This window comes from Gorilla gorilla, chromosome 6 (assembly GCF_029281585.2).
Source record: "Gorilla gorilla gorilla isolate KB3781 chromosome 6, NHGRI_mGorGor1-v2.1_pri, whole genome shotgun sequence".
NCBI classification, from domain to species: domain Eukaryota; kingdom Metazoa; phylum Chordata; class Mammalia; order Primates; family Hominidae; genus Gorilla; species Gorilla gorilla.
Window position 1 is genome coordinate 122134299 of NC_073230.2, and position 14850 is coordinate 122149148.

Consider the following 14850-nt stretch of genomic DNA (forward strand, 5'->3'; position numbering starts at 1 on the left):
ACGGTCCCTAGTTGTTTAATCAAATACTAGTTTAGGTGTTGCTGTGAAAGTATTTTGTAGTTGTGATTAACTCTCATAATCATTTGACCTTTTTTTTTTTTTTTTGAGACAGTGTCTCGCTCTGTCACCCAGGCTGGAGTGTGGTGGTGCCATCTCGACTCACTGCAACCTCTGCCTCCCAGGTTCAAGCAGTTCTCGTGCCTCAGTCTCCCCAGTAGCTGGGACTACAGGTGCATGCCACCACTCCTGGCTATTTTTTTTTTTTTGGATTTTAGCAGAGACAGGGTTTCACTATGTTGCCCAGGGTGGTCTCGAGCTCCTGAGCTCAGGCAATCTGCCTGCCTTGGCCTCTGAAAGTGCTAGGATTACAGGCATAAACCACCACATCTGGCCTATCATTTGACTTTACATAAGGGAAATTATCCTAGATACCTGGGTAGGCTGACTCAGTCAGTGAAAGGTCTTAAGATAGAACTAAGACATTTTAAAAAAGATGAAATTCTACCTATGTATTGCAGCTTCAGGTCATGCCATAGAGTTTTCAGCCTGCTTTTCCTGATACCCTACCCTATAGATTTCAGACTTGCCTGGTTGGCCCTCACATTTCTATAAGCCAATCCCCTGCAAAAATTCCTTTAATATATACCTCCTACTTGTTCTATGTCTCTGGTTGAACCAAATTTGACCTCCAACTGCCCTTTCAACAGTTTCACCTGAACTATCTTTTAGAAATTGCTGTAAAGAATTTCTGAGCTGTTGATAAAAGAATTGCAACAGCAACCCATTACTTTAATGTACAGTATCTATAAGTTGCCCTTGCTTTACACAAATATTTACTTCATGTGGCATCCCAATTTGCAGCTTATTTTTCCAGATTCCTATTTCTGTCTACTGACCAAGAAGGCTTTAACATTCCCCTTACTTGACTAAACTTTAGACATGTTTCTTCCTGACTATAGGCCCCTGACCTCCCTTTTCTTGGAGCATTTACTTTAGAAAACTTGCATTTGTAAATACCTTCTCAGTTCCTTTGAGATGTAATCTTCCCCCAGTCTCTTGCCAGTTTTAGAACCGAGAAATGTCTTTCTCAAGGAGCCATCTCTTTGAAATGCAATCATCAAGGAAGATAGAGCCCCTGTCTCCTACTCTGTGTGGGGAAAGGAGGCTAATTTCCATAATCACCAATTAGCAAAGATGGTCTAATCACATTGACAACCTCTCCTCTTCAATGTCTTCCAGTACTTTTCCACTAACTCACCCCAGTGCTTAAACACTCTCGTTTTTGTTTCAGTGGAGTTGAGTTCAATCTTTCTCCCCTATTGCAATAGTCATGAGTAAAGTCTTCCTTGCCTGTTTAACTGTCCAATGCATTTTTCCTTGCAATACAATGGGTCATAAGATTAGAGTGTGCATTCTTCAGTTATTCATAATTTGGTAAATACAAATTCATTTAAATAAGACTTTGTATCACGAGCATGTTGACTTTGGCATAATGATTGGGGTTTTGACAGTATATTCTATTTATAAAAATATATTTTTAACAATCATATGCAAATTTTTGCATATATAAAAATGACAAAATTATTACAAGGTACTTATTCTGAATTAATAAGGACCAGCAGTTGTTTATGTAATAGTGCCACTACTATAATGATTTACGTTAATATTGGCCAGCTAATTGTTACCATCATTTCCCAGCTTTTTAGCCCACTCCTCTTTTATTTCCTCTAGCCTAAAGGAAACCCTAGCCTAAACACTAAGAACACAAGAAAATAGTGGCCATTAGTAATTTTGTGCCTAGACAGAGTTTTTATTGCTATCTCAAACAGAAAAAGTTTGTTTGCAAAAATTTAATGTGAGTCCAGTTGCTTCTGCTATTGAAAACAGAAAAACTAGAAATTGTGAAAAGCCATAGAGAAGTTCTGTTTAGATTTCCTATGTCTGAGAGACTCTTAATAATCCCACATGGTCTTCCAGCTTCTGCATATAATCATTTCCCTGAAATTAGAAGGTCTTCTATTTTGTGGCCATTATTGATTATTGAGCTAAACAAACCAGGGTGGCTACTGGTCAATATAACCAGAGTTCTAGCACATGTAACAAATGGGAATGTATTGCTGAGGAAGCTTGGACCCTGTGACTAAGCATACAAGAAGGAAATGCGTAGAGGACTCCAGGCCCAAACCTGTGCTTTGGAGGCAAAGCATGCCAAACATAAAAATACAGCTGCTTTTTTTTTTTTTTAACTGTCTATGTATCTTAAATATTAAGAGTATAGCCTTCTTGACGAAAGGGACCACATGCCAGTTATTATATTATGAACATTATATATGCTGGAACTTAACAAATAATTAGTATGGAGAATGACCTATGTTTAAGATTCTGTATACATAGATTGCTATATTGATTACTTCATATAAAAATTTTCTCACCAATTTCTTTTTAGAGCATATATCTTTTAAACATTTTTTTGCATGAAGTATTGTAATCTTATTCATCTGTAATTCCAAGAAAGTAAATACAGAGAGAGTACTCTGTTTACATTAGCCAAACAAGAGTTATTATAAAATCATACATATTCTCCCATATTTAACAATAAAGGATTAAAGTTAAAAAGTGTAAAAATAAAAAGCAACACATTAGAACATACTACTATATATAATCACTTAACCACAAAGGAAGACACTAAGAAAGGAAGACAAGAGTCTCAAAACAATCAGAAAAATGGCAGCATAATGGCAGTACCAAGTCTTTACTCATCAATAATAACACTAAATGTAAATGGTCTCAATTCTCCAAGTAAAAGTTGTGCAGTAGCTGAATGTGTAAGGAAACAAGATCCAAGAAACCTACTTAACCTGTAAAGACTCAATAGACTGAAAGGGGTAGAAAAATATATTGCATGCAATTGGAAAGCAAAAAAGAGCAGAAGATATAACAGATAAAATAGACTACAAACCAAAGACTGTAAAAAAAAAAAAGACAAGGGAGGTTTCCATATAATAATTAAGGAATCAATTCAGCAGGAGGATATAACAATTATAAATATTTTATGCACCAAACAGCTGAGCTCCCAAGTATGTAATGCAAACATTAGTAGATCTAAACGGAGAGATAGACTGCAATAGAATAATAGTAGGGAACTTTAATACCCAACTCTCAATCTAGACAGCAAATCAACAAAGGAATAGTGGAGTTAAACTACACACTAGATCTAATAGGCCTAATTGACATTTATAGAACATTTCACCCAGTGCTGCAGCATACATGTTCTTTTCATCAGCACATGAGACATTCTCCAGAATAAACCATGTCTTAATCCACAAAACAAGTCTGCACAAATTTCACCACAATAGAAATTATATCAAGTATCTTTTCTTTTTTTAAATTTTTTATTTTCTTTTTTGAGATGGAGTCTTTCTCTGCACCCAGGCTGGTGTGCAGTGGCGCAGTCTTGGCTCACTGCAACCTCCGCTTCCAGGGTTCCAGCGATTCTCCTGCCTCAGTCTCCCGAGTGGCTGGGATTTCAGGCATGTACCAAAATACCCAGCTAATTTTTGGGTTTTTAGTAGGGACGAGGTTTCCCATGTTGATCAGACTGGTCTTGAACTCCTGACCTCAGGTGATCCGCCCACCTTGGCCACCAAAATGCTGGAATTACAGGTGTGAGCCACTGTGCCCAGCTTCAAGTATCTTTTCTGACCACAAAGGAGTAAAACTAGAAATCAATAACAAGAGGAGCCTCAGAAAATACACAAACACATGGAAATTAAACAACATGCTCCTGAATGACCAATGGGTCAGTAAGGAAATTAAGAAGTAAATTTAACAAATTTTTGAAACAAATAAAAATGGAAATACAACATACCAAAATCTATGGGATACAGCAAAAGCAGTACTAAGAGGGAAGCTTATAGCAATAAAGTCTCATGTAAGAAAAGTAGAAAGACTTCAAGTAAACAACCTAATGATGCACCTCAAAGATCTAGAAGAGCAAGAACAAACCCCAAATTAGTAGAAAGAAAGAAATAATAAAGATCAGAGCAGAAACAAATGAAATTGAGACTAAAAAATACAGAAGATCATCAAAAAGTTGTTTTTTTGAAGATAAAATGGACAAACCTTCAGCTAGATTACTTAAGAAAAAAGAGAAAAAACTCAAATAAATACAATTAGAAATAAGAAAGAAAACATAACAACTGAAATCTCAAAAAAAAAACACTGAATCATTAGAGACTATTATGAACAACTATATGACAACACATTGGAAAACAGAATAAATGGGTAAATTCCTGGACACATACAGTCTACCAAGATTAAACTATGAAGAAATAGAAAGCCCCAACAAACCAACAACAAGTAATGAGACTGAAGCATTAATAAAAAGTCTCCCATCAAAGAAAAGCCCAGGACATCATGGATTCACTTCTGAATCCTACCAAACATTTAAAGAGTTATTACCAATCCTACTCAAACTCTTCAAAAAAATTAGAAAAGGGAATACTTCCAAACTCATTCTGCAAGGCCAGTATTACCCTCATACCAAAATCAGGCAAGGACACAACAAAACAGAGAAAGCTACAGGCCAATATTACTGACAAATATAAAAATATATAAAATGTATAAATATATAAAAAATAGAAATATATACAAATATAAATATATGAAATGTTAAAAATCCTCAACAAAATACTAACAAACTGAATTCAACAACCATGGTCAAGTGGGATTCATCCCAGAGATGCAAGGACGGTTTAACATAAGCAAATCAATAAGTGTGATACATCACATTACCAGAATCAAGAAAAAAAAACATATGATTATTTCAGTAGATGTGAAAAGAGCATATGATGAAATTCAGCATCCCTTTATGATGAAATCTCTCATCAAACAGGTATAGGAGGAACAGGCCCCAAAATAATAAGGGCCATATATGACAAACCCATGTCTACCATTGTACTAAACAGGGAAAAATTGAAGGCCTCTTCTCTAAAGACTAGAACAAGACAAGGATGCCCACTTTTACCACTATTATTCAATACAATACTGAAAAGTCCTAGCCAGAGTAATTAGGTAAGAGAAAGAAATAAAGGACATCCAAACTGGAAAAAAAGTCAAATTAGCCTTGTTCACAGACAGCATGATCATATTATACTTAGAAAAACCTTAAGACTCCACCAAACAGCTATTAGAACTGATAAAGGAGTTCAATAAAGTTGCAGGATACAAAATTAACATATAAAAATAAGTAGCATTTATATATGTCAACATCAAATAATCTGAAAAAGAAATGAGGAAAACGATCCCATTTACAATAGCTACAAAAATATAAAATACCCAGGAATCAATCTAACTGCAGAAGTAAAAGATCTACACAATAAAAACTATAAAACTCTGATGAAATAGAAGACACACAAAAAATAAAAAGATATTCCATAATCATGTATTAAAATAATTAATATTGCTAAAACGACAATACTATCCAAATCAATTTACATATTCAATGCAATCCATATCAAAATATCAATGATATTCTTTACAAAAAAAGAAAAACATTCTAAAATTTATTTATTTAGGCTAATTTAAAATGTGAATAATTTATTTATTTTACTTTGTTAAAAAACTTTGTGGGTACATAGTAGGTGTATATATTTATGTGGTGTATGAGATGGTCTGATACAGGCATGCAATGTGAAATAAGCACATTATGAAAAATGGAATATCCATCCCCTCAAGCATTTATCCTTCAGAGTTACAAACAATTCAATTACACTATTTAAGTTATTTTAAAATGTACGATTAAGTTATTATTGACTATAGGCATCTTCTTGTGCTATCAAATAGTAGGTCTTATTCTTTCTATTTTTTTTGAACCCATTAACCATCCCCACATACCCTCAGCCCCTCACTACTTTTCTCAGCCTCGGGTAACCATTCTTCTACTTACTATGTCCATGAATTCAATTGTTTTGATTTTTAGATCCCTCAAATAAGTGAGAATATGCAGTTTGCCTTTCTGTGCCTGGCTTATTTCACTTAACATGATGATTTCCAGTTCTATCCATTTTGTTGCAAATATCTGGATCTCATTCTTTTTTATGACTGAATTCGTACTCAATTGTATACATGTATCACATTTTCTTTATCCATTTGTTTATGGACACTTGGGTTGCTTCCAAATCTTAGCTATTGTAAACAATGCTGCAACAAACACAGGAGTGCCAACATCTCATCGATATACTGATTTCCTTTCTTTTTGGTACATACCCAGAAATGAGATTGCTGGATCATATGGCAGCTTAATTTGTAGTTTTTTGAGGAACCTCCAAACTGTTCTCCATAGTGGTTGTACAGTCCCATCAACAGTGTACAAAAGTCCCCTTTTCTCCACATCCTCAACAGCATTTGTTATTGTCTGCCTTTTGGATATAAGGCATTTTAACTAAGGTGAGATGATATCTCATTGTACTTTTGATTTGCATTTCTCTGATGATCAAAGATGTTGAGCACCTTTTCATATGCCAGTTTGCCATTTATATGTCTTCTTTTGAGAAATGCCTATTCAAATCTTTTGTCACTATTTTGACTGGAGTATTAGATTTTTTTCCCTAGAATTGTTTGAGCTCCTTATATATTTTGGTTAATAATCTCTTGTTAGAGGTGTAGTTTGCAAATATTTTCTCCCATTCTGTGGTTGGCTCTTCACTTTTTTGATTGTATGCTTTGCTGTGCAGAAGCTTTTTAACTTGATGTCTTTCCATTTGTCCATTTTTTTGCTTTGGTTGACGGTGCTTGTGGGGTATTGCTCAAGACATCTTTACCCAGGCCAATGTCCTGGAGAATTTTCCCAATGTGTTCTTGTAGTAGTTTCATGGCTTGAGGTCTTAGAGTTAAGTCATTAATCCATTTTGATTTGTTTTTTGTATATGGCAAGTGATAAGGGCCTAGTTTCATTCTTCTGCATATGGATATCCAGTTTTCCCCGCAGCATCTATTGAAGAGACTGTCTTTTCCCCGGTGTATGTTATTGGCACCTTTATAAAAAATAAGTTAACTGTAGGGGTATGGATTTGTTTCTGGGTTCTCTATTCTGTTCCATTGGTCTATGCATCTGTTCTTATGACAGTATCATGCTCTTTTGTTTACTAAAGCTCTGTAGTATATTTCAAAGTCAGGTAACATAATTCCTCCAGTTTTGTTCTTTTGGCTTAGGATAGCCTTGGCTATTCTGTGTCTTTATGGTTCCATGTAAATTTTAGGACTGTTTTTTTTTTTTCTGTGAAGAATGTCATTGGTATTTTGATAGGGATTGAATTGATTTGTAGATTGCTTTGGTAGTATGGACATCTCAATGATATTGTTTCTTCCAAACCATGAACATGGACTGTCTTTCCATTTTTGGTGTCCTCTTCAATTTCTTTCATCAGTGTTTTATAGATTTCATTATATAGATTTTTCACTTATTTGATTAAGTCCTAGGTATTTAATTTTATGTGTGGCTATTATAAATGTTATTACTTTCAAATTTCTTTTTCACATTGTTCTGATTTCACATTGATCTGATTGCTGCTGATTTTTGTATATTGATTTTGTATTCTGAAACTTTACTGAATTTACTTATCAGTACTAATAGTTTTCTTGTGGAGTCTTTAGGTTTTCCCAAATATAAGATCATATCATCTGCAAACAAGGATTATTTGAGTTCTTCCTTTTCAATTTGAATGCCTGTTATATTTTTCTCTTCTCTGATTGCTCTAGCTAGGACTTCCAGTAGTTTGTTGTATAACAATGGTGACAGTGGGCATCCTTGTCATGGTCTAGATCTTAAAGGAAAGTCTTTTAGTTTTTCCCCATTCAGTATGATACTAGCTGTGGGTCTGTCATGTATGGCTTTTAATATGTTGAAGTATGTTCCTTCTATCCTCAGTTTTTTGAGAGTTTTTGCTTTATGAAGAATTGCTGAATTTTATCAAATGCTTTTCCAGCGTCAATTGAAATAATTGTATGTTGATTCATTCTGATATGATGTATTGTAACACATTGATTGATTTGCATATGTTGAACTATCCTTGAATCCCAAGGATAAATCCCACTTTGTCATGATGAATGATCTTTATAATGTATTGCTGAATTAGGTTTGCTAGTATTTTGTTGAGAATTTTTGCATCAATATTCATTAGCAATATTGGCCTGTAGTTTTTTTTCTTTGATGTGTCTTTATCTGGTTTTAGTATCAGGGTAATACTGGCCTCATAGAATTAGTACTCCTCTTTTATTTTTTAGACTACTTTGAGTAGGATTGCTATTACTTCTTCTTTAAATGTTTGGTAGAATTTAGCAGTGAAACCATCAGGTCTCAAGCTTTTCTTTACTGGGAGACTTTATCATGGCTTTGATCTCATTTCTTGTTATTTTTTTTTTAGGGTTTATATTTTATTCCTGGTTCTTTTGGTAAGTTGTATGCACCTAGGAATTTGTCCATTTCTTATAGATTTTACACTTTATTGGCATATAGTTGCTCATAGTAGCCACTATGAGCCTTTGAATTTCTGCAGTATCAGTTGTAATGTCATCTTTTTCATTTCTGATTTTATTTACTTGGATCTTCTCTTTTTTTCTTAGTCTGACTAAAGGTTTGTCAATTTTGTTAAACTTTTTAAAAAACCAGCTTGTTTTATTGATCTTTTGTATTATTTTTTTCATTTCAATTTCATTGATTTCTGCTCTGATTTTTATTATTTATTTTCTTGTACTAATTTGGGGTTTGGTTTGCTCTTGCTTTTCCAGTTCTTTAAGATGCATCGTTAGATTGTTCATTTGAAGCTTTTTTTCTTTTCTGATGTAGGCACTTATAGATATTAACTTCCCTGTAGTACTGCTTTTGCTGTGTCCCCTAGGTTTTGGTATGTTGTGTTTCTGTTATCACCTATTTCAATAAAATTTTCAATTTATTTCTTTTTTTTTTTTTTTTTTTTGCTCAGCCACTGATCATTCAGAAGCACATTGTTTAGATTCCATGTATTTGTATAGTTTCCAAAATTTATCGTTATCAATTTCTAATTTTATTCCACTGTGGTCAGAGAAGACGCTTGATATTATTTTATTTTTTGAGTAAAATATGGTCTATCTTTGACAATGATCCATGTGCAAGGAAAAGAATGTGTATTCTGCAAACTCTTGTATGAAATGTTCTGTAAAGATCGATTAGATCTATTTGGTTTACAGTGCAGACATAATCTGGGAGGCTCTTTGGAGCTCCTCATGGGGGAAAAGTTTCTGTCTGGCCAAACAGGCAGCCCTGACTGGCGTGTGGAAACATTGCTGTCAGCTTTACCACTTTCAGTCACAGAAGATACACAAAGGGACAGTAGTCTCAATAATTGTTTAAACACATTTTTAAAGGCCTATTTTTCTTCCTCCATGAAGAAACAAATTTTCTGGCCAATCTAGTGCTAAGTGCCGGAAATCTATATTACGGCATTTTGAGTTTCATTCTGATCTAATTCAATTCTGGTGAAACAAATTTTCACCTGAAAAGCATTGATTTATTTCTCTCTGCAGTGATTCCTTTTTAAAAATGCACTTGAAACTGGGTTGATATATCAACAGGAAGATTCTATTTCTTCTATATTTCTTGGCATCATTATCTGTACCCAGCAAGAGAATAGCAAGGCTATCTTTGGATTATCTGTGCTTTATATCTAATCTTGTTTGAGATACTTTTTATGAAAAAAGATGAAAGTATGAAAAATGTAAATTTCTTTAGATACTTTAAAGATTGACAGGTCTCTTCTTTTTAACTATATTCACCAGTAAATTTTTTTTTCTGTTTAGGTATATATAATGTAAGAATACAAATATAAGATAAATAACACGATTTTATGCCAATTCTAGAGTTTATATTATAGTTTCAAATTTAAAATACTTAAATGATGTTTCATGGTTTGGAAGCAATTTTGACCCTACTGCATTCTCAATTTACTGAGTCATTTGTTGAATAATGACTAAATGCCAGGCATGATGCTAGGCCTGGGGACTAAGACTTTTTATTTCCAAAGATCTCAAAGGGTAGTAGAGACTGTGCACAAAAGAGAGGCATTTGTAATATAATGGGATAAGTATTTGAGTGGATTTATATTCCATTTTTCCCATATTATGTGTGATATAAAATGTAAGAAAATAACTGTGTTTTAGGAAAAAGATTGGATATATTTGTCTGGTTCTGATCTTGATTTTCCAGCCAATTAGTAAAATAATCTTGCTGTATTTATGTTCATGCATGGGTGATGTGGGGAATAAAAACAGTCAAATTAGATGGTTTTTTATATATATATATATATATATCAGATTTTAGACTATAAACCATAGTACGGGTAAGTTGATGTTAATGTCATAGGTGAAATCTTTGAAAAATGTAGTGGCAATTAAATAATTTACAGACCACAAAAACCAAACATAATGCAATGCGATATCTGTTTATACAAATCAATTACAAAAATGGTGTTGTATAACAATTTCTAAACGATGACTTATAATTAGTTGCAATTTAAAGTATTCAACAAAACCTTGAAATTCATCAACAATCCTCAGTCCTGCTGAGTGCTTCTGAAATCTCTAACAGTTTTGCTCAAATGAAATAGAAAATTAAAGATGAAAGAGTTATATTTCTAAGAATTGGGCTTAGCTCAGAATGTAACCTTGGCCTATTCCAGTCTAGGTCACACAAATTTGCACTATTGTTTCTGTATAATGAAGAGATCCGAGGTATTTTTCTAATTTTTCAGTGTTGGTGGCAGAAATGGCATGGAGCAAATGTTCACTTCTGAGCAGGAATTACATCAGAAGATCATCTATTTCCTCCTGGGCTTAGCACACACCGTTCTCTCTAAAGTGCAGACCCATCAGCATCCTGTTTTTCTATCCTTTTCTTGGCTTCTCATTTTGGCTTGCTCTTCTTAGTTTAGGCTGCTTGGGACTGAGGTTGCAACACTGTAAAAGGTGGCTTGGGTTTTTAGCTCCACACGAGAAGCTTCCAAATTTCAGTCATGAAGTGTCACTTTCTCATGCTCATTCAGTATCTCAGAGTCACACTGGGTTGGTAAACCTATCCTCATGCTCCACTTGGAAAGGGGAACCAGGGTGAGAAAAACCAATTAGTTTATCCATTAGAAAAACACACCTAATCAATCTAGTGGTAATAGCATAGATTATAGACAGCTAAGCCCTTTTACCTACATTATTTCATTTAATGCTCACACCAACTCTGAGATAGGTGCTACACAAATGCCACACTACTACAAAATTCCCATTTTACAGATAGCAAAACAGAGGTTAAGAGGTTTAAACGCACCACCAGTAATTTTAGGAGAATAATAATACATTTTTATGTAAAAAGTGTTTAATAAGCAATGTGCAATCTAAAGTTTCATCAGTGTCCAAAAATGGAAGGTTTACTGAAATGTTTCATTTAAAAAAGAATATAAATCTTTACTAATATGATATTTTCTACCAAGGCTAGAGAAATATGTTTAGAGAATCCCACTTTTTGTAGGAAAGGAAGAAAGAAAAAGAAACTTCATAGTTGGAGTTTCAGTCTGAAATGAAAAAGGGAGAAAAATGAGCCAGCCTTTTCAGAGAAGATTGTTGAAACTTCCTAGGCATAGGACTTGGTGCTGATGAGAGCCTTTTTACCGTAGGAACATATGTGGAAAATCAATACTGCAGGTCACAAACCCTGTCAATAAATTCCTGTAGTGGAGCAAAGACCATGTAGAAGTGCCAACCAGAACAGATGTCATTCTCAACTTCATTTTCTCAGACAGAGAAATGCTTGCGGATTTAAAATTGGAACAAAATCTTCACATAAGCAATCATGAATTGGCAGAATAAGGGATTCTAAGAGAAGGCCTGGAAAAATGCTGAAAAACGAATAAAAAAAGGCTTAAAAACCTGATTTTGGCAAACGTGAAATTATAGGACAGACTTTCAATCCATTTTTTTTTTTAACATTCCTGCAAAGCTGTAGTCACATGTTCTTCATCTCAGGCCCAGGCATGAGCAATGCCCCATGTCAATTCTACTAGGGCAGGGAGTGCATGATAAGCTTGAGCTGCTTGATTGGAATTATTATAGACAATATTTGTGGCATCTAGGGTGACTCTGGTATAGCCCTATGCCCAGCAGATCTCAGTGTCTCCCTGGATTGCCATACCTGCACTAGGACACCTGCCTTGGTTTCCAGCTAAGGTGAGAGCCATTCACTTTTGGCTATGGTCTCAACACATTTCTTGATGCTTGCCATTGAAATGAATCTCATTTGTTTTACTTTGTGCTGCTAGCTGAGGTCTTGTTCAGAGAAAACATATTTTTCATAATTGAGGTAATAATATTTACCCACTTTTGAATATTGTTTATTGCTTTGTATCTCCAGACTTACACTCAGATAATATCCTATGATGCTATTAGAAGTAAGCTAAATTTTGTCATGACTTTTTCCTTCATGCTAGTTAGTTATTCTCAAAACCAGTTAGTCCCTTCAGTCTGCCTGGCAGAGTTCCCAGTATGTCTCACCATGTTGCTCACATTATCCCGTGGTTCTCATGAGATGGAATTATATTAGAGTGAAAAATTCCAAGGCAATAGAAAAATATTAAGAACATTAAAAATTTAACATTATAGCTCATGATCTAGAAAGGTTGATTTAAGAAAATAATTCAGTAAAGGACAAATGTGTACTTATTAAAAGTATATGTAATGGGAGTGACGATCTGTGTCTAGTGAAGAATGTAGGGTGAAAAGTTGTGGGGTCTAAACTTCTGAGTGAGAAAAGAGTTGCAACCTAGGGAGAGAAAAATAGAAGTTTCTGAATTTCCAGAAACAATATAGATGATAGAATAATACAACAAATGGGATCTTAGCAGTCGTTAAATAAAATTCATTGCATAATACAGGAATTCCTTTTGTAACACTGCTGATACTGATCATCCGCCCACAACTTGAAATTTTGCAGCTCTGGGGAACTTATTACTGGTAAGTAGGCCACTTTATAGAGGAAAATAATAAAGGAATATATATTCTTCTTAGTAAGTGGAAACAGGCCAATAACATGGCACTAAAGGTTTTTAATGCTTAAACAGACTTTAATATTTTTAGCAGGGAGAGCCTAATCTACAGCCTGAACTAGACTGAACATGGCTCTGGGACTCAGGGCAAACATACTACAAAAAGGGAAGAACTAATACATATTTTCTAATCAGCTCAGCTACCTACCTCCATTCCAACGACACTATTATCCGTTTTTTTGAGACTGACTAATGGCCAATGCCTAAGAAATGAAAAGGTCAGACTGGAACCCATATTTCTTTCATCATAAAATACAAATTAATATTTCCATATTGTTACAGTATTGCTAATAGTTATTATTATTCAGTAGTCTGCTTTTATCTGGATATTTACCAGCTGGTATTTCCAGTCATTGGTGTCCTAGATATATGGATAGAGAAGGAAACCCCATTTTTTGCAGAGGGCTGAAGCGTTGCTTAGTTGCTTAGTACATTCTTGAACAGGAGGTGTCTAAGATGTAAGGACTTTTTATTATTAGCCAGAGACTGCCTTACAATAATTAACTCATGTAATTCTTATTTTGACAGATTTCTGACCCACAATATCCTAAAAGAACAATTTATATATAATTAAGCAAGTAAGTGTGATTCCAAAAGAAAATTGTAAAATAGACAAAATTTATATTTCTAGTGAATCATAATAACAAATATTCACTGAATGAATGAATAGTCATGATTATTAGAGTAGAATGAAAAAATGATTTGTATCCAAAAGATTACAAAAATCTAAATTCAAATATATTTAAGAGAAAAAAATGAGTGAAGAAAGAAGGGGCGAAAATGAGAACATGACAATAGATTCTACAAAGCTAGGATGCTCACAAAATCAAACAGAGCAGCAATGACTGGACAGTGATCAATTGATGGTATTTGCAAGGAAAGGATTCTTAAGTAATGATGTCTAGTGAGCTTCATGGGTTTTCTGTGAAAGGTTAGGGATAATAAAACTTCTTAGAAAATTTCACTGAAGTCACCATACTGTTGACTTCTGCTTCAACATGATCACACTGGCTACTGTGATTAGGGTACTGTTTATAAAGAAGAGTGTGTATGCCTGTTTGTGCACACACATGTGTGTAGAGACAATGTGTCTCTTAATGAAGATGATTTCTGCATCTTTTGTACATTTATATTCTATGTCTACTGATATCTTGTTCCAAGGTAGCTGTAGAAATAAAATTAGATCTTTAATGGATTATATCATCATGGGAAATTAGGAAAATGTCTTTCCTCTTCCCTCTTCTGTAATTCTGCCTCTAACTGGTCATTAGGACACGTTGAGTTTTTTTAAATATCCATTTCCTCTCCTCCATTGCTGACTGTTCTTAAAGTTTGGTGCTTAATAACCTTTACCATTGCCTTCTAACTTGTTCTCTTGCCTCCTGTTTGTTCTTTCAATCTGTCTTTCATATTGCCTCTGAGTTATCTCCTGAAAAGAGAGATCTGATCAAATGGCCCCCGTTAAAAACAAAAACAACTTATATGGCTCCCCATGGTGAAGAGAATGAAGTTCTGCATTCCCTATTTCAACTACGAATTCTCTAGGATGCATTACTTGACTGTGTTTGGTACTAATGTTCTGTGCTCTTAAAGATTTTTGTCTTTTTCCTGTTATAAAACCTTGCCAAAATGTATTGGAAATCCTGATTTACTTATTGACCTACTATGATTATACTGTTGGTCTTGTTTTAAGTTGTATTGCTATTCCCAGTAGTCACTACTATATAGT